Genomic DNA, 27,812 nt, shown 5'->3' with positions numbered 1-27,812 from the left:
TTCAGTGCAAGTCTCACTTCTAGAGTTATAGCCCTCTTATAGGTATGATCATAAAATTGTTCTTCATGGAGCTTGGATCGGAACCTGTGTGTATCATGAGAATTGGTGGCTGACTTTTTGCCTTTCCTCTTGTTTGAGGGTGCACTAGTTTTGGGTGCCATTATAGAAAACAGAGAAAATCAACAAGCAAAATGACAAAACCAAACTTAAAACTTTTGCTCGTTCCTGATCAAATTAGGAGAACACAAAGGGGAAGACAGAAGAAAGTGAAAAAGAAGAAATTAAAAATTAATGCTAAAATTTTCTTTTCTGATCTTTTTTTTTTTGACAAAATAAAGAAAGACAGAAGAAGTAAAGAAGATGAGAGGGGGCACCGGGAAATATAGGAGGGTGTCGGGGTAAGGGTTTAGTTGTTCTTCGAAGAGGGGGTGAAGGTTTGTGGTAGTGGGTGGAACAAGTGAAGAGAATGGTGGGGGGAGGAGCTGGCTTGTTCTTTGAAGAGAAGGATTGGGGGAAGGAATTGGAATTAGTTGAGTGTGTATAGAAGGGTGGGTGAAGGGTGTTGAGGTGTGGCTTGAAGTGGGAAGGAGGGGGGCTTATATAGAGGGTTGGGTTGGGTTCCGTTGGGTGGAAAGTGTCACGGGATGGTGCGGGGAAGGGTGAAGGCTTTGAAAAAGGGGAGGGTATCTTGGAATTGATTGGGAGGGTTTTGATGGGAATGGGGACCAGATCAAAGTAGATTTGCTTAACCAAATAAGGTGATATGGTTTGGATTTGGTGAGCAATTCGAAGCCGGTGCCGAACTTGGAATAAGGGGCGCCTAACTTGGGGCAAAAGTATGGCCTGGCACCTAACTTCCCTTGATATATCAATCTGGCGCCTAACTTTAACAATGGGGCACTTAACTTGAGGTGTCCCAAATGTAATGCAACTCTACTCCATTGTGTGGCGCCTAACTTCGGATACCTGGCACCTAACTCCAAGCCTCTCGAATCGAATGCAGTTCCAACGCTTGGTGTGGCGCCTAACTTGATGTAGCCAAGTTAGGCGCCACCCTTCCCGAGAGTAACATCAAACTTGTACGCAACATTGGCGCCAAACTTTAAGGGGTGAAGTTAGGCGCCACCCCTCTAGTAAGTAACACCCAAATTCAGCATATATGTGGTGCCTAACTTGAATTTTTGAAGTTAGGCGTCAACCAATCCAAAACAACTTCTTCCAGGGTGTCAGAAACTCTGTCTTCAGGTCCATGTTTCTGTTCTAATTACTCTGCATGATCCAAACACACGTAAAACAAAGGAAAAATAGTAAAAACTTAACTAAAGCCAATTAAATAACAAAATCAAAGTAAAAGAAATCAGACTAAAGGATACGAAAACATCGGGTTGCCTCCTGACAAGGGCTTCTTTAACGTCACTAGCTTGACGGTCAGTTCTACTAGTTTAGCAGATGAGCAGACCTTTGGCGATCAATCTCGCCTCCAAGATAGTGCTTCAAACACTGGCCAATAACTGTAAACCTTCTGTCAGAATTCTATTCCTGAATTTCCACATGACCATACGGTGATGCTCTGGTTACTACAAAGGGTACTGACCACCGAGATTTCAGCTTCTTGGGAAAGAGTTTGAGCCTTGAATTGAACAGAAGCACTCTCTGACCTGGCTCAAAGACTCTGATGGCAATCTTCTTGTCATGCTATATCTTAGTTCTCTCCTTATAGAGCATGGCATTCTCATAGGCCGAATATCTAAATTCATCAAGCTCATTCAACTGAAGCATTCTCTTTATTCCTGCAGCTTGAGCATCAAAGTTCAGAAACTTGATTGCCCAATAAGCTCTATGCTCCAGCTCAACTGGCAAGTGGCAGGCTTTACCATAGATCAACTGATAAGAGGACATGCCAATAGGTGTCTTGTATGTTGTCCGGTATGCCCAGAGAGCATCATCAAGCTTCCTAGACCAGTCCTTCCTTGAGATACTGACAGTTTTCTCCAGAATCCTCTTGAGGTCTTTGTTAGAAAACTCAACCTGTCCACTTTTCTGAGGGTGATAGAGGGTTGCCACTATATGACAGACTCCATACCTCTGCAGAAGTGAGTCCAGCTGTCTGTTATAGAAGTGACTTCCACCATCACTAATGAGTGTCTTTGGGACACCAAACCAGCTGAAAATATATCTCTGAAGAAAGCTCATCACCACTTTGGCATTATTGGTGGGCAGAGCCATAGCTTTCACCCACTTGGACACATAATCAACTGCCACCAAGATATAATTGTTAGAATATGAAGGTGAAAAAGGTCCCATGAAGTCAATACCCCACACATCAAACAACTCAATCTCAAGAATCCCCTGTTGTGGCATTTCATGGTTGGCAAGGAGATTCTTAGCTCTTTCACATCTGTCACAGTTCTTCACAAATGCTCTTGAGTCCCGGAAGAGAGTTGGCCAGTAAAAACCGCTCTGAAGGACCTTTGTAGCTGTCCTTTCACCACCAAAGTGGCCTCTATAATCAGAGCCATGACAGTGCCAAAGAATCTGCTGTGTTCCCTCATCTGAGACACATCTCCAGATTATACCATCTAAGCATCTTCTAAAATGGTATGGTTCCTCCCAAAAGTAGTACTTTGCACCAGTCAGTAGCTTTTTCACTTGTTTACTTTACTCATTTGGAATGAAGGATTTGTAATTTGCAATGTTCGCAAACCATGGAGCTTGCTGAATGACAAAAAGTTACTCATCCAGAAATGTCTTAGTCACAGCTGTGGGTGGATGCATGCCTTCGTCAGGTTCAATCTTGGAAAGGTGGTCAGCTACTGGATTTTCTGACCCTCTCCTGTCTTTGATCTCAATATCAAACTCCTGAAGGAGTAGCACCCATCTGATTAATCTTGGTTTAGAATCCTGTTTGGTAAGAAGGTAATTCAAAGCAGCATGATCAGTATAAATAATAACCTTAGAACCAATTAAATAGGACCTAAACTTATCAATAACATACATAATAGCTAATAATTCTTTTTCTGTAGTTGTGGAATTCTTTTGAGCATCATTTAACACATGACTAGCATAGTAAATGACATGCATAAGCTTGTCGTGCCTCTGTCCTAAAACATCTCCTATAGCATAATCACTAGTATCACACATTAATTCAAATGGCAAATCCCAGTCAGGGGGAGCTATGATGGGAGCAGAGGTAAGGTTTGCTTTCAGAGTTTCAAAAGCATGCAGACATTTAGCATCAAATACAAAAGGAACATCAGCAACCAATAGGTTTCTCAATGGTTTAGCAATTTTAGAAAAATCCTTTATAAATCTTGTGTAAAATCCTGCATGACCCAAGAAACTCCTTACTGCCTTAATATTAGTTGGTGGTGGAAATTTTTCAATTACCTCCACCTTGGCGCTATCAACCTCAATCCCCTTGCTTGAAATCCGGTGTCCAAAAACAATACCGTCTGTGACCATAAAGTGACATTTCTCCCAATTTAAAATAAGGTTTGATTCTTGGCACCATTTCAAGAACAGCGATAAATGCTTAAGGCAGGATTCAAAAGAATTATCAAAAACAAAAAAGTCATCCATGAATACCTCAAAAAACGTTTCAACCATATCAGAAAAAATTGAAAGCATACACCTCTGAAAAGTTGCTGGGGCATTACAGAGTCTAAATGGCATTCTCCTGTAAGCAAATACTCCAAAAGAACATGTGAATGCCGTCTTTTTCTTGATCTAGAGGGTCCACTGCAATTTGGTTATATCTAGAATATCCATCTAGAAAATAATAAAAAGCATGAACAACTAACCTCTCAAGCATCTGATCAATGAAAGGCAGGGGGAAGTGATCCTTCCTTGTAGTAGTGTTGAGCCTTCTGTAATCTATGCACATATGCCATCCTGTGATGGTCCTTGTAGAAATTAGCTCATTCTTTTCATTCTTGATCATTGTCATCCCTCCTTTCTTGGGAACTACCTGCACAGGACTCACCCAAGGGCTGTCAGAAATAGGGTATATAATGCTGGCTTCCCATAGTTTCATTACCTCTTTTTGGACCACCTCTTTCATAGTTGGATTGAGTCTTCTTTGTGGTTGCAGAACTGGTTTAGCATCATTTTCAAGAAGGATCTTGTGCATACACTTGGTTGGACTAATCCTCTTTAAATCACCAATGGTCCACCCAAGAGCTATTTTATGGCTCTTGAGCACTGTAATCAGCGCCTCTTCCTCACCATGCTTCAAAAAAGAGCAACTAATCACTGGATATGAATCATTTTCACCTAGGAACACATATTTCAAAGAAGGTGGCAAGGGCTTTAGCTCAAGCTTGGAGACTTCTTCCTCTACCTTAGGCATGCTCACCATGTTCTTCCGGGGTGGTGAATCATCAATCTCGAGTAATTCATACTCAGAGAGAGGATCCAGAATCTCATCAAGTACCTCAACTTCTAGTACCTCTTGAACAAGTGGTTCAATTACATCAACTCTCATACACCCTTCAAAATCATTAGGGTGTTTAATAGCTTCAAACATATTAAGGACCACCTGTTCTTCATTGACCCTCAGGGTTAGTTCACCCTTATGCATGTCAATCAGAGCTCTACCTGTAGCTAAAAAGAGTCTTCCAAGAATAATAGAGGACTTTTAATCCTCTTCTATATCCAATATGACAAGATCAGCAGGAAAAATAAATGGCCCCACTTTCACAAGTAAATCCACAACCACCCCCATAGGAAATTTAATAGAAAGATCAGCAAGTTGAAAAGAAATACGAGTGGGTTTTACCTACTCAATTTTGAGCTTTTTCATTACTGAAAGTGGCATGAGGTTGATGCTAGCTCCAAGATAATACAAAGCTCTCTGAATAGTGACATCTTCAATGGTGCAAGGAATTACAAAGCTTCTTGGATCCTGCATCTTCTCAGGAAGGTTATGTTGAATAATAGCACTGCATTCCTTAGTTAACACCACTATCTCTTTTTCCTTCCAATTCTTCGTGTTAGCCAATAGTTCTTTCATGAATTAGCACAGAGAGGCATTTGCTCAAGAGCCTCAGCAAAAGGAATGTTGATCTAAAGCTTCTTGAAGACTTCTAAAAACTAGAAAATTGCTTGTCTTTGGAAGCCTTCTGAAGTCTCTGAGGATATGACATTTTAGGCTTGTACTCAGGAGCCTTTGGCAATGTAGGATGAGTGTCAAAAGAGACTGGGAATGGGTTATTTGCACGCCTAGGAGGGACGTGCTCCACCTCTTCTTTCTTCTCCTTTGGAGCTTCTTTTTCAACTTGCTCCTCATTGACCTTAGTCTCAGAACCAGCTACTTTACCACATCTCAATTGAATGGCCTTGCAGTATTCTCTTGGGTTCACCACTATATCACCAGAAAATGTACTTGGAGGCCTCTTAGGTATTTGCTTACTCAACTGGCCTACTTGCACCTCCAAGTTTCTGAGTGAAGCTCTAGTCTCCTGTATAAAACTAGCTAGTAGTGCTTCTAAATCAGTGTTCTTCTGGGGCTGAGAATTTGCCTGCTGAGGTGGTTATTGTTGATGAGACTGAAACTGGCAGTTATTATGATTATTCTGTTAAAAACTGCCCTTAGAATTATTGTTAAAATTCTATGGTCTCTGAGGTTGCTCTCTCCACCCCAAATTTGGATGATTTCTCCACCCCTGATTATAAGTTTTAGCATATGGATCATTATTGGAATTTCTAGGAGCATTCCCCATGTAGTTGACATGTTCACAAGAAGATTGAGCATAATCATAATTCTCACCTTGCATAGAGCTACCAGTCATGTCATAAAGAGCCTCTTGAGGTGCATTTTGAGTATTAACAGTTGAAACTTGCATCCCACTCAATTGTTGAGTAATCAAATTCATCTGCTGAGACAAAATTTTGTTCTGAGCAAGAAGAGCATAAAATGCCTCTACTTCCAAAATGCCTTTTTTCTGAGGTGTCCCGAATCTCACAAGATTCCTGTTAGATGAGTAGAGATATTGGTTATTAGCAAACAACTCAATAAGCTCAGTAGTCTCCTCTGGTGTCTTTTTCATGTACAATGAACCACCTGCAAAATTATCTAAACACATTTTTGACATTTCACATAATCCCTTATAAAAGATATACAGCTGAGTCCATTTAGAAAACATGTCCGGAGGGCATTGCCTGGTCAGCACCTTGTATCTCTCCCAGGCTTCATAGAGGGTCTCACCATCTTTTTGTCTGAAGGTCTGAACCTCCACCCTTAGCTTAGTCAGCTTTTGTGGTGGGAAAAATTTAGTCAGAAATCCAGTGACCACCTTATCCCAAGTGTCCAGGCTCTCCTTGGGTTGAGAATCTAGCCACAGCTTTGCTCTATCCCTCACAACAATTAGGAAGAGCATGAGTTTGTAAAACTCAGGATTTACTCCATTCGTCTTCACAGTATCACAAATCTACAGGAAATTAGAAATAAATTGATTTGGGTCTTCCTGAGGAAGTCCATGATACTGACAATTTTGTCGCACAAGAATGACTAGCTACGGCTTTAGATCACAGTTGTTTGCAGCTATAGGAGGCACCACAATACTTTTTCCATAAAGATCTACATTGGGGGCAGTGTATGAGCTAAGCACTCTTCTAGGTTATTCATTCTCATTCAGATTTGCCACATTGGTATTGACAGCACGATTATGATCCATGGTGGACTCTACAGCTTCCCTCTCAAAAGTTTCACTCAGATTTTCACTAGCCTTGTAAAGTCTAGCTTGTTGCAAGTGCCGCCTCAAAGTTCTTTCAGGTTCAGGATCAAAATCTGTAAGAGGTTCCTTGTGTTTATTCCTGCTCATAAACAGACCGAAGTCAAGAAAAGTGGGATTCTCTACGTCAGAGTGTAGAGAATTCCTAGTGAGGTAACCTGTGTAAAGAAATAAAATAAAACACTAAAAAAATTAAAGCTAAAAATTGTCAAAAATGATGACTAAAATTAAGCTAGGAAATTCAAAATTTATAAAGAAAATTAAATGGAAAAATTAAAATAAAATTAACTAGGTAACACCAAACTTAAATTCAGAAATTAAGTAAAAATAATAGCACTAGATTTTCGAAAATTATAAAGCAAAATTAAATAAATTTAAAATTAAAGTGCCTAGTCTAAGCAATCAAACAACTAATAGTTGTCAATCACAGTCAATCCCCGGCAACGGTGCCAAAAATATGGTACGGAATTTATAACCCACAAACTAACCGGCAAGGGCACCGGGTCATACCAAGTAGTACCTCAAGTGAATGAGGGTCGATCCCACGAAGGTTGATGGACTAAGCAATAATGGTTAAGTGATTTCCTTAGTTAGACAAATAGAAAAGAGTGTTGTGAGTTCAAATGCATCAAACAGTGATTCAGAGAATCAGAAAATAAACAGTAAATTGAGGTGAAATATGTGTAGAGAAAACAGTTAAGGTTTAAGAGATATCTATCTTCCGGATTGACTTTTCTTACCAACTATTTTAATCAAGCAAGATTCAATTCATGGCAAACTATATGTGACTAAACCCTAATTTCTTAGACCTTTTTAGTCTCCTCTAACCTTCATTAACCGCCAATTCCTTGGTCACTTGATTCTAATTAGAGGGTTAAGTTTAATTTCTAGTTTATATGCCACAAAAACCCTAATACCCAAGTATAAGAGGATTATATGTCACGTATCCCGTTAAGTCCAGATCATTAGAAGTTTAGGAGAAATTGTTTTCAAGTTGTTGTTCAAGTAAAGAGCTTTTTCAAGTTTTACAAGAACTCAATTAGAACAAGGGTCATACTTCCGTTCCACCCAAATTCATAAGATAAAGAACGAGAACAATACTTGAAATAGAAATCAGTACATGAATTAAAGTAAAAAAAATAATAGTATCAATCCATACAATAGATAGAGCTCATAACCTTAACAGTGGAGGTTTAGTTTCTCATAGTTCAGAGAGAAAACTAGGATTCTGTAAAATTGTAAATTGCGGAATGAGGTAAGAGAGAAGAGAGAGCCCGAAGGGCTGATTCTTTTCCCTTTTATATCTAATACTAATTAATGTAAAATATATTTTTTAAAACTAAATAATATCTTTTCCTATTTATAATATGAAATAAAGTTTAATCAAAATTAAATGATGATCTTCGTGTATCTTCAATTGATGGATGGGGACCACTTTGATTCCTATAGCTGGCGCTTAACTTGGAAGGGAGTGATGCCTAACTTCATGCTGGCCGAATCAAATTGTGTGTTGTTGGTGGTGTTGGCGCCTAACTTGGAAGGGAGTGACGCCTAACTTCATGCTGGCCGAACCAAATTGTGTATGCTTATTGTACCTGGCGCCTAACTTGAGACTTTGGCAGTGAACTTGGAGTCTCTTTCTTAGTCCTGGCACCTAACTTGGGAAAAACTAAGTTAGGCGCCACTTATACAGCATGCAATTGATGGATTAAGTTTGTCTTGGCGCCTAACTTGGAGAATCCCAAGTTAGGCGCCACCCTTGCCGATTTGCTGGAGAAGAAGTATAGACTATTATACATAATTGGAAAGCTCCAAAAGTTAGCTTTTCAACGCCACTAGAATCACGTCAATTGGACTTTTGTAGCTCGAGTTATTCATGTTAGAGTACAGGGAGGTCAGGGTTGACAGTATCATTTGCTTTCTTCTCTTTTTCTACAGAAACTCCATCAAATCCATCCGAATGCACCCTGAAATAAACAGAATTGCACATGACTCAAAGTAGCATCCATAGTGGCTAAAAGATATTTAATTCTTGATTAAACTCAACAATTTAATTGCAAATTCACTAGGAAAAGATAGGAAAGATGCTCACGCATTAATTAGCGTGTAATTTGCTACAAAACAGGTAGTATATAGCTTTTGCTTTGTGACAAGATTGCAGTTCCCAAGTCACTCGCTAAATTAAACTTGCGACAGCTTAGAGACAAATGCATTTTGCCCGCTAATTAGCGACTTGAAATCAGCGAATGAATTGTGTTATTTGTTAAAAGGTCAAAATTTTCTCGCTACTTAGGTCCTAGACTCTCAATATCTGTATTTTCACTTTAGCGACTAATTAGTAAGGAACACTTTCCTACCTGAAAGATTTATCCATCGCGACGAGTTAGCGACGACTATTTTCTGTCGCTATCCTAATTTTTAATTTTACAACAGTATGCGACAAATTAGCAAGAAACAAATTGCTCGTTAAAAATAAAAACTTTGGTGACAAATTAGCAAGGAAATTATCCGTCGCAAAATGCATTTCAAGTCTTTGTGACGGATTAGATAGGAACATTGTTCCTCACTGATTTGCCTTTTCGCACAAAGTTTATTTAGCGACAAACTAGTGTGCGAATTGTTTTTCGCTAATTGTATATCAAACACTGGCGACAGAATAGTGACGATAATATCCCTCGCTACTTTACTTTTATTCGATTGAATCTCTAAGTGACTGACTTGCTAGAACATTGTCACTCGCTAATTAATTTGTGACAAATTAGCGAGGAAATTTTTCTCGCTCTTTTTTTACCGACAAAATTCAATTTGCGAGAAACAAACTTACTCGTGAATCTTTCGCTAATCAGTCACTTTTCTCAATTTCCGATATTTTGTGACCGCTCATTAATTTTGTCGTTAGTGCGTCACTAATTCCTCAGAAGTTAGTGATGGATTAGTGACAAAATTTATTTCTCACAAAAATTCCTTGCTAATTTGTCAATTCTTGTAGTGCCGCAACAAAAGTATAAACATAAATCCTGTTTCGCGAAAATCAACCTCTAAGAGGGATATACAAATTAAAAATACAAAAATGGAGAATATATATATATATATATATATATATATATATATATATATATATATATATATATATACATACATACATATGTTAAACACAAAATGAGATCCCAAAATTAGTCTTCGCCTTGCAGAGAGAATCCAACCCACTCAGCGAGATATGTCACGTCCTATATCTGAAAACAGAAAATTCTTGAATTGGGTGAGAACCACACGGTTTCCAGCAGGGTAACAATTCCAAATAGAGACGATGTAACACTACACGAATCCACTAGGTAATCCTAAACTCTAACAACCAAGATCCAAGCCTAGGGTTATACTAATCCAAAACAAGCTAAACACACTACAAACTTCACTATGTTCATGATCCAAATCTCAAGTCCCTTTAACATTTATCTCAGCCTATCTTTTTTCAATTCAATATCACAGAATTTTGGTCTTGATTTCAGTAGAAGCAAACATAATTAATAAGATGCAAACACAATAAAAACAGTTATAACATATACAACAATTAGCAATTAAACAGAGATATACACCTAAGCAATCCAAAATAATACACACTTAAACAATTTCACACAAGTGCATATGATGTGTAAGACCCAGAATTTTTAAAAATTAAATAATGAGTGATTTACGATTTATTATATTTATTGAAAATTTTATTTAAAGAAAATTATTTTCTTAAAAGTAATTAAATTAAATTTTATGATACTTTGAATTCAAAATCCATTAGGATTTCTAAATAATTTCTATTATAAAGAAATATTTCGAAAAAGATAAAAGAATTATTATTACTAGCGACTCAACAGGTACTATCTTGTCTGTTCAGCCACTTTTCTATTATTTTGAAGAGATTAAATTTTATAATTTTATTTTTAAAATTATAAATTTAATAAAATAATCTAAACATTAAGAATAAAAAAATTTAAAAACCAAAAATAAAAATTTTATAACTTATTTAACTTTTAGAACGTATAAAATTTAGCAATTTAAATTAAATAAGATATTAAACAAATTTATTATGATGTTATTATGTGTAACAAAATAAAAATAAAGATTTAGAAACATTATTTACAATTAGCTATTTAGAAACGTTATTAAGTTTATTTATTTATTTTTAATAGTATTTAATTTAAAATAAATATAAAAATTTATATTCAAAACACTCTTTATCTTTGAGCATAATTCTAACTGATAAAAAATATTTTTTAATTTTACATTTAATTTTTTAAATTATCTTTCATTTCCTTATTTGTTTCAAAATTATTAATTTATATTTGTATATCGCCTCACTACATCAAACATTATTCTTTCTCTTACCATATATATGTTATTCTCTCTACACATACCTGTCATTGCTCATGGCCACTATTATATTACCTTGTTCTCCTTTCTCATTTTTTTCTTCTCCTTCTACATTCTCTTCATCTGATCATTATTAATTATTACCAAGTATCATCGTCGCAACTTTTACTCTTGTCTATCGCTTTGATTTATAACCATCTATTGTGTTAACTTTTATGAGTTGTTGAAGTTTTGTTAAAAGAATTAAGACATAAAGCATTTAAAATTTTTCGAAATTATCAAAATTTGATGTCAGTAATCCTAAAAAACAATATCAAAATATATTTTTTTCAACCAAAATAATAATAAATAGAACATAATTGTAAATTTTTTAACTAATAATTATAAATTTAAGTCGCAACTTAATATAGTACCTTAGTACAGAAGGTAACTATTGCTATCCACAATTGACTGCTATTTTATAAGTTTCATATTTATTTTATTGTGCACATCAATTAAACTATACTTTATTATTTTATTTTACATGTTTTGAAATAATGCCATCGTATTATAAGGATGAGATTGATTTTCACAATCTAATACGTCTTATTATTTTGTTCGTCATTTGAATCATAGTTATCAGAACCGAACCAATAATTGACCCGGTCATACGACTGCGTTACTGGGTCACTGGTTCAACCGATGAGTCATTGATTTATCCGGTTGACCCAGTCATAATTAAATAAAATTATAAAACTATAAAATATATTAATAATAATTAAATATCAATTCTTATATATAATTTATACTGCAAAAAGACATAATAAATTAGTCACTAATACAAAATATTTTTATATATTACAATCAATATCAATATATCAATATATTTATATACTATGTGTTGATATTTGTTTGGTATTCATGTGAATTCATGCTTAAAAGTATAAAAAAAATAAAAAATCATTCAGGTTTTGTTATATATATATTTTTTGTTATATATCTTAATGAAAAACATGTTTGGCATAGTGGGTAAGTGGTGGGAATGCACTCACGCAGTATCGTGTTCGAACTCCATGCTAAACATTTTTGGGGCTAGTGGAGGGAGATCCTATGATGGTTCGGCGTCCCGCGGGTGCACCATGGACCCGCGGCGGGTCTAGCACCAGTCGATTGGTTTTCAATGGGTTTGACCACCGTTGACCGGTTCGAATGCATATCCGGTCCAATTTACTAATCAAACCGGTCAGACTATCGTTTCACCATTTTTTTGGTCAAACCGGTCGGTCCGGTCCAGTTCTAATAACTATGATTTGAATACTATCCATAAAAAATAGTTATTTAAAGTGAAATACTATATAAAGAGAGACAGAGAGAAAACTCTTTTAGATTATCGTTCTGGTTTGCTTCTTAAACCTCACTTAATATACTCAAGTTTAATAGCTTTGATGGTGGTGATTCTTTGTAATTAGTTAAAAAGTTTTAGCTTTCTATTTCTCTCTCTCTAACTCTCTCTACGATTTTGAACAAACTTAATTTTGTTATTAAATAATTTTTTAAGTTTAGAATATTTTTAACCTCCTATATAAAAAGTATCTTTTAAATTATCTAATGCATAAAAGGTTACATCTTTTCATGTGTATCTTGAAAGTTAAAAATTAAAGTTAAATTATATTAGTTTTCTTATTAAGTACAAAAATAAACATAGTCTAAATGATATTAGTCCTTTTATTAAGGCAGAGAAACTCCATAAAATGATAATATTAAGTCTCATATTCTTATATATGAGAACTTGTACTATTTATTATATTATATATAATCTTTGTACCATAAAACAAAAGGTGAAATCTATAAAGCCAATACAAAGAGTTGACCATGACTTTAGTTTCTAATTTTTTTTACTATATTTACTTTCTAACAAACCATTTCATAAAGCAAATTATAAAGACAAAATAGTAATAAAATTTATTTTAAAAAATCCAATAACCTCCCACTAAAATAAAAATAGTTTTATTACTCCTATAACTATAATAACACATCTCCTAACAAAAAAAATGCAGAGTGTTTGCAAATTATTAATAAATTAGAAAATGGACTAAGTGAACATATGTCTTCACATTTTTCACCATCTTCATGTTTTGTTTAATTCTATGTTAGTTTTAGTTTATATCCTTTATTTTATGAATGTCTTTACATTCTTCACCATCTTTATATTTTGTTTAATTCTATGTTAGTTTTAGTTTATATCCTTCTGTTTTGAATACGATGTACTCTCAGTAGTTTGATTTCACTCTATTTAATTTTTTTTTAATTTTTTAGAAAAATCTACCAATTTTGTCCTTCATATACACTTTTATGTGTTTCTCAAACTATCGCCCTTCTCCTTTTTTTTCAACGCCATCAATTGCATTGCCTCTATCATCTTCCATTACCTTCATCCATCGTAGTTACAAATTTCATTCGGTTTCATGCATAACTTTCACCTACAATTTTCCTTCTCTTCGGTTTACTTATTTAATTTATATTTTCAATTATTCTTCTATGATTTTAATTCATTTCTAACTCTTCACTTAAAAAATAGTTTTATCTTTTTCTTTTATCAATTTAATGTAAAAAAAACTTTTTTTATCTTATCAATTTGATGTAGAAAGAATTTTTTATCTGATATGTATTCTTATATTTTTTTATTATTTTTTTATCTAATTAAACCATCTTTTATTTAACATGTCAAGAAATAAACTTAAATTATTTTATAATGAGTAGTTTTTGAATCATCTAATTTATAAAAAAAAATCACAACTTTTTATTTATTCTAAAAATTAAAAAATAAAAATTAATATTAGTACTTTTAGACTAACAAAATTAAAATAAATTACAAAAGTAATTCTTGAATAAAAATAAAAATATAAAATTTTAAAATCCAAAATATAAAATAATTATAAGATAAAAAATTTACTTAAACATAATTCTTTGTAAAATACTTTATAAATGGACATAAATATAAAATAAACTTTGAAATTGTGATGTGAGCACTGTTGTTGTCCACCACCACATAAATAAAAGATGACATGTAAATACACAAATTTTTTTGAAAAAAAATCAATAAATATAGACCCAATGCTCTTCATTAAAAATAATTATTTAAATTTAAATTCATTCTCTCAAATTGTTGATACTATTCAAACTGAATATACTTTAAAGTTTTATGACGACCTTGAATAACAGGCATAGACTTTCTCTTTCAATATTGATAAGGTTTCGTATACATGGCTATAAAAAAAATAAAACTTACATAACCCAAGAGATAGAAGAGGATAGAAAAAAAATAGAGAAAAGTCTAGGGGCCAGCAACTTTATTAAATTCTGGCCAGCATGTAACCAGCAAAGAAAAGTGAGCCATTGGATGAAATCTCACACCAATCTCACACTATTAAAATTATAATTGATGGCTATTTGATGGCTACAAATCACAAAGTTATTGTCCCCCTAGCATTCCTCTTTAAAATAATATAAATGATTATGCAATGAATAACTATGTATTAGTTACAGTAAGAGATCTAACTTTGATAACCATACTTTATAAATATGAGACTAATTGGATTACCTGAAAGATAAAAGAGAGTACTACCCATACTTAATGGAATGAAGTAAAAGACACCATGAGTGGGAGTTGTGCGTAAAATAAAAAAGTAACCACAATATCAATGAAGAAAAGTTAATAATAATTATATTTTAAAGCAGTTTTCAAAATCTGTTACCTCAATTACTGTTTATTAATAAAGTTAAAATATGAATACAAAAATTGGACATCATTCTAGTAACACCTCACTTTTGGTAGGATCATGACGTGCTGAAAGTTATGTAAGACCCCAGATTTTTAGAAAATAAATAATGAATAACTTATGTTTATATATATGATTTTATTTTTAGAAAGGTTATGAGACTTCTAGTTTTAAATTAATTTGGTTTTATATAAATTTCAATTATAATTAGATACTTTTTACTGAAAGTAATGGTTCTTGCTTAATTAAAATTCAAAGTTTTAGTAATTAGAGATAAAAGAGAGTTTTGTATATAATTTAAATTAAATAATTAAAAGTTTTGATTAATATTATGAACTAAAAGAAAAAATTTATTTATTTATCTATAATTTTAAATTAGAAGTATTTAATTAAAAATAATTTGTAATTTGAAAAATAAAATAGTGTTCTTAAAATTAATTATATTGATTAAATTCGGTTTCAAATCAAAACTCTACTCAAACCCTAAATTCCCAATTCTAAATCCTAATTCCTAATTTCACTAACCTTAACCCCTCTCATACAAATCACACACGTAACCCCCTCCACACCTGTCCACCTCTCAGTGAGACACACTCACCTCTTTCTCACTATTCACTCACCACCGCCACACCTTTTCCTTGTATACATACAACACAAGCAACCTCACACAATAGAAGAAAAAAAGGGGGAAAAAGAAACAGGGAAAAAGAGATTGAGATTCGAGAGAGCAGAGAACGAGAGGAGAGGGGAAGAGAAGAGGGAGACCGCGCTAGCCACCGCACCACGTCGCCATGCCCAGCTCGCCGCCAGTCGCCGAAGGGAGGAACGCAACCACCACAAGGAATCGTCATCGTCGTTGCTGAGCTGGGAGAGAGAAAACGTCGTCGTTCTGCTTTCCATCAAGCCCGTTCTGCCGCTACCGTTGCACCGTGCCACCGCACTACGCCGTTGACGCTGTTCACCGAGGGAAGACAAAAGTGACAAAGGTTCCCGATGAGGGAAAAATGATTCCACACAAACTCACCGGCAAGTGTACCGGGTCGTATCAAGTAGTAATAACTCACAGGAGTAAGGTCGATCCCATAGGAATTGATGGATTGAGCAATTTTAGTATGGTGACGAATTTAGTTAAGCGAATAGTTGATGATTTGAGTGAAATTCGGTTAACAGAAGTGAAATTGCAAGTAAACTAAAGAGTAGAAAGGAAATTTGTAGAATCTTAAATACAGAAGAAGTAAAATTGCAGAAACTTAAAGTGCAAGAAATTAAAAGAGTTGAAACTTAAATTGCAAGAAAAGTAAATAACTGAAACTTAAAGTACAAGTAATGTAAATTACTGAATCTAAATTGCTGGGAAACTTAAATTGCATGAATAGGAAAGGGATTTGGGTATTGGGAATCAAAACAGAACTGGAAAAAGTAAATTGCAGTAAACTATAGAATGCTCAGATAAAGAAATTTAGAAAACAGATCAGTTAAGATTTTAGTACCAAAACAGAAATGGAAACAGAAGAGTGAAAGTAGAATAAAAACTTAGATCAATTCTAAAATCTTAAAAGAGAAATTGACAATTGCAGAAGAATAACAAAAAAAGAAAGAAAATTTAGATCTCAATTGCTCTCTTAACAAAACAGAAAATAGGAAATTGCAAATGGAATAGAAGTGGAAGGAAATCTAAGATCAGATCTCCAATTATTCAAAATACAAAAAGGAAAAGTAAAAGATAACTTCAAATTAAATGAATTCAGAAGAATTCTCCAATCCAGGTTCTCAGATCCAAAGCAGAAAGTAAAAGGTTGTAGAAGAGAGAAAACAAAAATAGAAAGGAAAATTCAGATCTGATCTCAATTCTAAAACTCTAAAATGAAAACTAAAAGAGAGCTCCCCTAATGAAATAAATTTCTATCTATTTATATACTTTCCAATTGTGGCATCTGATGAGCGGATAATTTATACGCTTTTTGGCATTATTTTTAGGTAGTTTTTAGTATATTTTAGTTACTTTTTATTATATTTTTATTAGTTTTTATGAAAAAAATCATATTTCTGGACTTTACTATGAGTTTGTGTGTCTTTCTGTAATTTCAGATATTTTCTGGCTGAAATTGAGGGACCTGAGCAAAAATCTGATTCAGAGGCTGAGAAAGGACTGCAGATGCTGTTGGATTCTAACCCTCCTGCACTCGAAGTGGATTTTCTGAAGCTACAGAAGCCCAATTGGCGCGCTCTTAATTGCGTTGGAAAGTAGACATCTTGGGCTTTCCATCAATATATAATAGTCCATACTTTTCCAGAGACCCTTTTCTAGCGTAAAACGCCAGAACTGGCACACTTCTTGGTGTTAAACGCCCATTTTGGCACCCAGGGTGGCGTTTAACTCCAATTTGAGGCATATGCACATGGAAGCTTGAAAGCTCAGCCCAAACACTCACATGGCATTTCTCTCTCCCTTTTTCAAAAATCCTCACCCATAATTTTTCAAATCTTTTTAATTAATTAATTAATTTAGTTTTCTAATTTCTTTTATTTCTTTTTCTTTTCTTAATTTTCAAAACTTGCATAAATTTTTTTATTTACTTTATTTTAATTTCTTTAATTTTAAAAAAAAGGGGAATAAAATTTTTATTTACAATCCACAACATCTCCCTTTCTCTATTATGGACCTAAGTGGAAATGAACAGTCCAAAAGGACTCTGGGGTCATATGCTAACCCCACTACTACTTCATATGGGAGTAGTATCTGTATACCCCCCCCATCAGATCCAGCAATTTTGAGCTAAATTCTCAGCTCATTATCATGGTGCAGTAAAATTGCCAGTATTCCAGTCTTCCACAGGTGGAATCTACTGAGTTTTTGACACAGTTCTTACAAATTGCTGACACAGTACGTGATAAGGAAGTAGACCAGGATGTCTACAGATTATTACTGTTTCCATTCGCTGCAAAAGATCAAGCTAAGAGGTGGTTGAATAATCAACCCACAGCAAGCATAAGAACATGAAAACAGTTATCAGACAAATTCCTAAATCAATATTTCCCTCCAAAAAGGATGATACAGCTAAGGCTGGACATCCAAGGCTTTAAACAAGAGGATAATGAATCTCTTTATAATGCCTGGGAGAGGTACAGAGAGATGCTAATGAAATGCCCCTCTGAAATGTTTTCAGAATGGGTGCAGTTAGACATCTTTTACTATGGGCTTACAGAAAAGGCCCAGATGTCTCTAGACCACTCAGCTGGTGGATCTATACATATATGAGAAAGATAATTGAAGAGGCTCAAGAGCTCATTGATACAGTTGCCAGAAATCAGCACCTGTACTCAAGTGGTGAGACCTCCATGAAAGAAGAGGCTGAGGCAGCTGATAAACCCCTATTTTATGATTCATCATGTGCTCAATTAAGTGTTTTTATCAATTCTTCACCCACTTATTCATAAGATTTGCATGATTTTTACAATTCCTTCCTTATTTTATGATATATGTGAAAACATGTTTCCTATGCTTTAAAAATATTAAATTTAATTATCCTTTATTACCATTCGATGCCGTGATTTGTGTGTTAAGTATTTTCAGGCTTCATAGGGCAGAAATGGCTTAAAGGACAAAAAGGAAACATACAAAAATGGAAGGAAAGCACAAAAATGGAGTTTTGAAGAAAAGGCAGCGACGCGCACGCGTGTCTAGCGCAAAATGGCAGTGACGCGCACGCGTGGACGACGCGGACGCGTGCCTTGAGCAGAATGCAAATGACGCCTACGCGTGACTGATGCATAAGCATGACAAGGAAAAACTCCAAACCACACGAACGCATGACCCACGCGCACAGGTGACGAACGTCACATGCAGAAATTTGCAGAAGTCGCCCCCAGCGATATTTGGACACTTTTTTGGCCCAAATCCAAGCCAGAAACACAGAATAAAAGCCAGAGAATAGGGGAATTAGTAACGAGAGATACAACATTCATAATTCACAATTTTAGGTTTTAGATGTAGTTTTTAGAGAGAGAGGCTCTCTCCTCTCTCTTAGGATTTAGGATTAGGATTAGGATTTAGGATTTCTATTATGATTAGGCTACTTCTCTTCACTCCAGGTTCAATGTTCCCTTAATTTATGTTTCTCTTCTACTTTTATTTATTCTAATGCTTTTACTTGTATTTGACTTATGTTGCCAAATTGGCTTATGAACCTTCCCATGTTAGATTTGAATTTATGTTTAAATACAATTTGAGGTATTTCAGATTTAAGATTTCTTTCTTTTATTTATGTTACTGCTGCTTCCAATCTGAAGGCATTTTTATTCGAGTAGATTTTCTCCCCTTTTGGCTTTGGTTGAGTAATTGGTAACACTTGAATTATTAGACTCAGCAGTTGATTGAAAATTGGAATTCTCGCTGATTGATTTGGATCGCTCTAAAGCTAGTCTTTCCACAGGAGTTGACTAGGACTTGAGGATCAAATTGATTGGTCCACTTGACTTTCTTTTGTTTAGTAAGGGTTAACTAAGTGGGAGTGATAAACAATTCTCACCACACCTGATAAGGATAACTAGGATAGGATTTCCAGTTCTTACACCTTGCCAAGAGTTTTCTTTATAATTATTAATTTATTTTTCTTGCCATTTAAATTACTTGTTCTCTATTTCAAAAACCCAAAATTCTACCTTTTCCATAACCAATAATAAATCATACTTCCCTATAATTCCTTGAGAAGACAACCAGAGGTTTAAATACTTCGGTTATAAATTTTATTGGGTTTTGTTACTTGTGACAACCAAATTTTTGTACGAAAGGATTTTTATTGGTTTAGAAACTATATCTACAACGCGATTATTTTTATAAAATTCTTTATCAGCAAAAAATAGTTCGGCAGCAGCATCCACTGAACTTAGCCCTCCAGAACAAATTGTTGAACTCAATCAGCAACTATTTTCTATAAAAAACAGTTAGCAGAACTTAAAGAGATGCTACAAGAAACCAAAGATGGTAATCAGAATATGGAAAAACAATTGAATTAGACAAGACAGCAGTTATCTAAACAGTTAACAGAAAAATGCCAAGTTGTTCATTTAAGGAGTGGAAAGACATTGAATGTCTCAACTCAAAGCAGCAGGAAGCCAAGAAAGGAACATTTGACAGAGGATGACCAAACCACTGCCCAAAATCCCTCTGAGGACAATAAGAGCCCACAGAGGAATGATTCTGGCGTTTAAACGCCAGAAAAGGGTCAGAAGTTGGCATTAAACGCCCAATGGATGGCCAATTCTGGCGTTCAAACGCTAGAAAAGGGTGGCAATCTGGCGTGAAATGCCCAAAAAGCACCCAATTCTGGCGTTCAAATGCCAATGAAGGATCAGACACATGCAAGTGCTGATAACAACCCCTTTAAGCAGGCTTCTCCAACCACTTCTATAGGAAATAAACCTGCAGCAACTAAGGTTGAAGAATATAAAGCCAATATGCCTTATACTCAGAAACTCCGTTAAGCAAAATAGGATAAACAATTTTCCCGCTTTGCAGACTATCTCAGGACTCTTGAAATAAAGATTCCGTTTGCAGAGGCACTTGAGCAAATACCCTCTTATGCTAAGCTCATGAAAGAGATCTTAAGTCATAAGAAGGATTGGAGAGAAACTGGAAAAGTTTTTCTCACTTAAGAATGCAGTGCAGTCATTTTAAAAAGCTTACCAGAAAAGTTTAAAGATCCCGGAAGCTTTATAATACCATGCACATTAGAGGGTGCTTGTACCAAGACAGCTTTATGTGATCTTGGGGCAAGTATCAACCTGATACCTGCATCCACTATCAGAAAGCTTGGTTTGGCTGATGAAGTTAAACCAACCTGGATATGCCTCTAACTTGCTGATGGCTCCATTAAAATTCCATCAGGCGTAATTGAGGACATGATTGTCAAGGTTGGGCCATTTGCCTTTCCAACTGACTTTGTGGTGCTGGAAAAGGAGGAGCGCAAGAGTGCAACTCTCATTCTAGGAAGACCTTTCCTAGCGACTGGACGAACCAACATTGATATCCAAAAATGGGAGGTGACCTTGAGAGTCAATGAGGATGAGTTTAATTTGAATGCTGTCAAAGCTATGCAGCATCCAGACACCTCAAAAGACTTCATGAGCGTTGATATTATTGACTCTTTGGTAGAAGAAGTCAATATGACTGAGAGTCTCGAATCAGAGCTAGAGGACATTTTTAAAGATGTTCAGCCTGATCTGGAGGAACCAGAGAAAACAGAAGAACCTCTGAAGACTCCTTAGGAAGAGAAGCCTCCTAAACCCGAGCTCAAACCACTACCACCATCCCTGAAATATGCATTTCTGGGAGAAGATGACACTTTCCCGGTAATCATATGCTCTGCTTTAGAGCCACAGGAAGAGAAAGCACTAATTCAGGTGCTAAAGACACACATGACAGCTCTTGGGTGGTCCATAAGTGATCTTAAGGCCATTAGCCCAGTCAGATGCATGCACAAGATCCTATTGGAGGATGATACTAAGCCAGTGGTTCAACCACAGAGGCGGCTAAATCCAGCCATGAAAGAGGTGGTGCAAAAAGAGGTCACTAAGTTACTAGAGGCTGTGATTATTTATCCTATTTCTGATAGCCCCTGGGTGAGCCCTGTCCAAGTTGTCCCCAAGAAGGGAGGTATGACAGTGGTTCATAATGAAAAGAATGAACTGTTTCCTACAAGAATAGTTACAGGGTGGCGTATGTGTATTGACTACAGAAATCTCAATACAGCCACCAGGAAGAATCATTTTCTTTTACTATTCATAGACCAGATGCTAGAGAGACTAGCAGGCCATGAATACTACTGCTTTTTGGATGGCTATTCAGGTTACAACCAAATTGCAGTAGATCCTCAGGACCAAAAGAAAATAGCATTCACATGTCCATCTGGAGTATTTGCCTACGGAAGGATGCCATTTGGTCTGTGCAATGCACCTGCAACCTTTCAGAGGTGCATGCTCTCTATCTTCTCTGATGTGGTAGAGAAATTTCTGGAAGTCTTCATGGATGACTTCTCAGTATTTGGAGACTCATTCAGCTCATGTCTTGACCATCTAGCACTTGTTCTGAAAAGGTGCCAAGAGACTAACCTGGTTTTAAACTGGGAGAAGTGTCACTTTATGGTGATTGAAGGAATTGTCCTTGGGCACAAAATTTCGAACAAGGGAATAGAGGTGGATCAAGCTAAGGTAGAGGTAATTGAAAAATTACCACCACCTGCCAATGTTAAGGCAATCAGAAGCTTTCTGGGGCATGCAGGATTCTATAGGAGGTTTATAAATGATTTTTCAAAAATTGCAAAACCTCTGAGCAATCTGCTAGCTGCTGATACACCATTTGTCTTTGACACAGAGTGTCTGCAGGCGTTTGAGACTCTGAAAGCTAAGCTGGTCACAATACCAGTCATTTCTGCACCAGACTGGACATTACCATTTGAACTAATGTGTGATGCCAGTGACCATGCCATTGGTGCAGTATTGGGACAGAGGCATGACAAGCTTCTGCATGTCATTTATTATGCTAGCCGTGTTTTAAATGATGCGCAGAAGAATTACACAACCATAGAAAAGGAGTTGCTTGCCGTGGTTTATGCCATTGACAAGTTTAGATCTTATTTAGTAGGATCAAAAGTGATTGTGTACACTGACCATGCTGCTCTAAAATATCTCCTCACAAAGCAGGATTCAAAACCCAGACTCATAAGATGGGTGTTGCTTCTGCAAGACTTTGATATAGAAATAAGAGACAGAAAAGGGACAGAGAACCAAGTAGCTGATCACCTGTCCCAGATAGAACCAGTAGCAGGAGCGTCCCTCCCTCCTACTGAGATCTCTGAAACCTTTCTGGATGAGCAACTCTTTGCCATTCAGGAAGTACCGTGGTTTGCAGACATTGCAAACTATAAAGCTGTGAGATTCATACCCAAAGAGTACAGTAAGCAGCAAATGAAAAAATTGGTTTCTGATGCAAAGTACTACTGATAAACCATTATTTTATGATTTATATTGTGTTTAATTGTGTGGTTTTATCAAGTCTTTACCCACTTATTCATATGATTAGCATGTATTTACGATTCCTTTCCAAAATTGTTCCATGGTTGAAAACTTGCTTCCTAGATATCTTTTAATTATGTATTTTTATCCTCCTTTATACCATTCGATGCCGTGATCCGTGTGTTAAGTGTTTCAGGCTTCATAGGGCAGGAATGGCTTAGAGAATGGAGAGGAAGTTTGCAAAAATGGAAGAAACACAAGAAACTAAGGAGATGACTAGCGAATACTGACGCGAGCGCATGAACCACGCGAGCGCGCGAAATGGAGAAATCGTAGCGACGCGAACACATGCCTGATGCAAACGCGTGGATTGGAATTTACACGAATGACGCGAACTCGTGGCAATGAAAATCGCGGAATGACGCGAACGCGTGGACGACGCGTACGCGTGACCTGCGCGATCTGCAGAAATTATAGAATACGTTTGGGGCGATTTTGGGCCGCGTTTTAACCTAATTTTTGGCCCAGAAACACAAAATAAAACAAGGGAACCTACAAAGACTCAAGGGGGATCCACACACATTCAGATTCATCACATTAGGATTACTTTAGTTTTAGATCTGAATCTAGATTAGTGTTACATTGATAGTTTATGCTTTTGTTTTGGATTGTGGATGTTGAAGAGCCATTACCTCCGCGAAGACACTACTTTAGTTTGTTCCTTTATCCTTTACTCTTTTCAATTGACTATTGACTCTATTCAATTAAGTATGTTACATTTTGAGTTTATTAATATATAGAGTTATTTTTATTTTTAATTAAGTCTAATTCTTTCTATTTTATTTTATTCGATTATGTCTTCTTATATTTTTATGATTATTAATTCCATGTCAATGGAGTAGATTCTCCACTTGACATGGGGTCGATTAAGAGGACACACTTGAGTTGGGATGCTCAAGTGATTGGTTAAATTGGACGTTATAGGCTAATTCTGTACCTACTAACACTAGACCTCCCTAAGGGAAAGGACTAGGAATTGCGGGTAAGAGTTAGTTCAATCACTATACTTTTCTTTACTCAGTAAGGGTTAACCAAGTGACAACAACGACCTCTTTACACTACACTTGAGAAGATTCCAACAAGGATAGGACTTCCATTTAATTATTCCCCCAGTCAAAGCCTTTTATTTAGAAAATCAATAATTATTCTTAGTTTATTTTTATTGCTTTAATTCACAATTATTTTAATTACTCATTATCAAAACTCAACTTTCTGGGAATTTTCTGATTAATAAATTAGCACTCTTTCCTGCAACTCGTTGGGAAACGACCTGGGACTCATACTTCCAGTATTTTTATTTCTAAAATTTGTGACAACCCTTTTTAAATTGGTGAGGCAGATCTTAGCTGGTTAATAGCTATACGTGCAATGCTATTCTCTCATTTGGAATCTCTTAATTGGTTAACTTCTGCCACGCATCAATTTTTGGCGCCGTTGCTGGGGAGTTGCAATAGTGTGCTAAATTATTGATTAGTGTACATATTTTATTTTTAATTGCATATTTTATTTTTTTGTTTTGTTACCATGAGCTTCATGTCTTTCTCATTGAATGACGCATTCATTTCCTAATCCGAGTTTAGTCCCATTTGACCCTGAAATTGAAAGAACTCTTTCACATATTAGACGAACTCGACGTCGGTTAGCCTCTGAGGGTGGTGAAGTGATTATTATCGATTCACCAGTCTCATCTGAGGGCGAATCTGAACCGCCGTTTGAGAGTGAGACAAGCTCATTTACTACTGATTCAGTTGATTCACGTCCAAGTGACATGGTAGAACCCAGGAGAATTACTCTCCAGGAGGCAGGAGCCCCAGATTTCACACTGCAACCGTATCAAGTGCGTCATCCAAATTTGGCTGCAGATTTTGAACTAAAGACTGCACTAATCAACTTGATGCCCAAGTTTCATAGCTTACCTGCTCAAGAGCCTATCAAGCACCTTCAGGATTTCCAGACAGCCTGTTTTACTGTCAGGCGTCATGGTGCAGATGAAACTTCTATCCTGTTAACCGCCTTCCCATTTTCTCTTGAAGGAAAGACAAGGGAGTGGTACTACACCCAACCGGAAGCGACTGTTACTAACTGGGATACGCTTAGAAAAGAATTTTTGAAAAAATACTTTCCAGCTGAAGTTACTGACAGATTGAGGAAAGACATTTCAATGATTGTTCAAGGCGAATCCGAGACTCTCTACGGATATTGGGAGTGCTTCAACATTCTCCTGGACGTATGTCCCCATCACATGATTGATAGACTAGTATTGAACAGCTACTTCACTCAAGGCATGAACCCCCAGGATAAGACTACACTGGAAGGTGCTAGTAATGGTTCCTTGAAAAAGTACAAAACCACAGATGAAGCATAGCAGCTGATCAGTGACTTAGCTGAATCTACTAGGAATCACAGACAGAGGCGCAACCACCCCAAAGCTGTTGCCAAAGTTTCTTCTAGCATTGAAACTACTGCTCTCGCACAGAGTATATGTGAAATGACCAACCTGCTGAAACAAATGCAGTTGAATCAACAACAAGCACAATAAGCTCAGCCTCTCCCACCACAGCAAAGCCAACAGTTGGTCCCACAAAGAGTATGCGGGATCTGTGCTGATTATAGTCATTATACAGATGAATGTCCGCAGCTCCAACAGGAAGACAACACTGTGGCAGCCACTCATAACTTCTATGACCGCCCGAATCAAGGATACAATCAACAAGGTGGCAACCATAACCAAGGTGGCAACTATAACCATGGATGGCAGGACAACTCCAATCAAGGATGGAAAGATAATTCTAACCCTGGCTGGAGGGACAACTACAACAGAGGAGGCAGAGACAATAATAGAAACCAGAGGTGGAATAACAATAACAACAACAGACAGTAGAATCAGAACCAACCTTATAGAGCACCTCACCTAAGACAATCACAAGGAACCCAGCATAACCAACAACAAGTTCGTCAGAGCACTTATTCTAATTCTTCATCAAATGATGAGATGCTCCGCTCTCTTGCGCAAGGACAACAAGACATGCAGGCACAACTAAACTTTAGTCTGAATGGCTTGACTGCCACTTTACAAGCTCTCATCTCCCAGATGAATTCCTCATTTAATTCCACACATCAACCTTCAAGCTCCAGTGGAATTCCTTTTCAACCACTGCCTAATCCCAAAGGTGGCGTTAATGCCATCACTTTGAGGTCCGGAACCACCTTACAAGAGAGGAACCATGAGGAGCCAAGCCCACTAGAACACGTGCCAGCAGAGGATATGATGGAAGTGAAAGATGCTGAAAAGGAAGAGGACATACAAGACATAGTTGAAGAAGAGGACCACAGAATGAAGCACCAAGGGATGCAGAAGCTGCAAATCGTGCCCATCCTATCCCTTTTCCACAACTTGCAAGGAAGCCCAGAAAGCAGATGGAACTTGATCCCAAAATGGTAGAAATATTCAAAAAGGTTGAGGTAACTGTTCCCCTTTTTGATGTTATTCAACAGGTACCTAAATACGCAAAGTTTCTAAAGAATTTGTGCATACATAAAGATAAGATTAATGAATTAGAGACTATTCCTTTAGGTAGCTCTATATCTGCTTTAATGGAAAGTATACCTGAAAAATGTAGGGATCCAGGTCCATGTATGGTTAACTGTACCATTGGAGGTGTGATATTTTCTGACTGTATGTGTGATTTGGGAGCGTGTGTTAGTATAATGCCTTTGTCTATATATGATACTTTGAGGCTCCCTCCCTTAAAAAGGTCGGCAGCTCATTTTGTGCTAGCAGATAAAACCATTATTACAGTAGTTGGAATTGCTGAAGATGTATTAGTGAGCATTAAGGGGCTCACATTTCTCATTGAATTCTACATCCTGGAAATGCACCCTAAGGACTCAGGAAGACCATCATCAATCCTGCTTGGAAGACCATTCCCAAAGACTTCAAAGTTTAAGTTGGATGCATTCTCAGGAAGTTACTCCTTTGAGATAGATGGCAGAACAGTGAGTTTCAGTTTAAATGAAACTATGAAGCTAGTGCACAAAATTGTGATCTCAGGCAACGGCGCCAAAAACTCTGTACGCACGTCTTAATAAATCGTTTTTCATTCACAACTTCGATACAACTAACCAGCAAGTGCACTGGGTCATCCAAGTAATAAACCTTACGTGAGTAAGGGTCGATCCCACGGAGATTGTTGGTATGCAGCAAGCTATGGTCACCTTGTAAATCTCAGTAAGGCGGATATAAAATAGTTATGGAGTTTTTGAAAATAAATAATAAATAGACAGAAAACAAAGATAGAAATACTTATGTATATCATTGGTGAGAATTTCAGATAAGTGTATGGAGATGCGTTCGTTCCTCTGAACCTCTGCTTTCCTGCTGTCTGCATCCAATCAATCTTACTCCTTTCCATGGCTGGCTTTATGTAAGGACATCACCATTGTCAATAGCTACTTTTCATCCTCTTTGTAAAATGGTCCGATGCGCTGTCACTGCATGGCTAATCATCTGGAGGCATCACCGTGGTCAATGGCTGCATCCTATCCTCTTGTGAAAATGGTCCAAATGCTCTGTCACAGCACGACTAATCATCTGAGGTTTTCGATCATACTGGAATAGGATTCACCCTCCTTTTGCGTCTGTCACTACGCCCAGCACTCGCAAGTTTGAAGTTTGTCACAGTCATTCAATCCCAGAATCCTACTCGGAATACCACAGACAAGGTTTAGACTTTCCGGATTCTCATGAATGCCGCCATCAATCTAGCTTACACCACGAAGATTCTGATTAAGAGATCCAAGAGATAATCATTCAATCTAAGGTGGAACGGAAGTGGTTGTCAGGCACGCGTTCGTGGGGGAATGATGATGATTGTCACGTTCATCACAT

At 36.4% G+C, this 27,812-nt stretch overlaps 1 non-coding gene across 1 annotated transcript; it reads left to right on the top strand.

The window, feature by feature from the left end:
* The first annotated feature begins 6,137 nt into the window (after positions 1-6,137).
* On the top strand, positions 6,138-6,245 carry LOC148567881 (small nucleolar RNA R71). Its single transcript, XR_015881446.1, has one exon. It is a non-coding gene; the product is annotated as a small nucleolar RNA R71 (small nucleolar RNA).
* Positions 6,246-27,812: the final 21,567 nt, after the last annotated feature.

The sequence above is a fragment of the Arachis ipaensis genome, chromosome B4 (assembly GCF_059453495.1).
Source record: "Arachis ipaensis isolate K30076 ecotype BB chromosome B4, ASM5945349v1, whole genome shotgun sequence".
Classification (NCBI taxonomy): Eukaryota; Viridiplantae; Streptophyta; class Magnoliopsida; order Fabales; family Fabaceae; genus Arachis; species Arachis ipaensis.
This window is presented reverse-complemented; position numbering and strand designations above follow the sequence as displayed.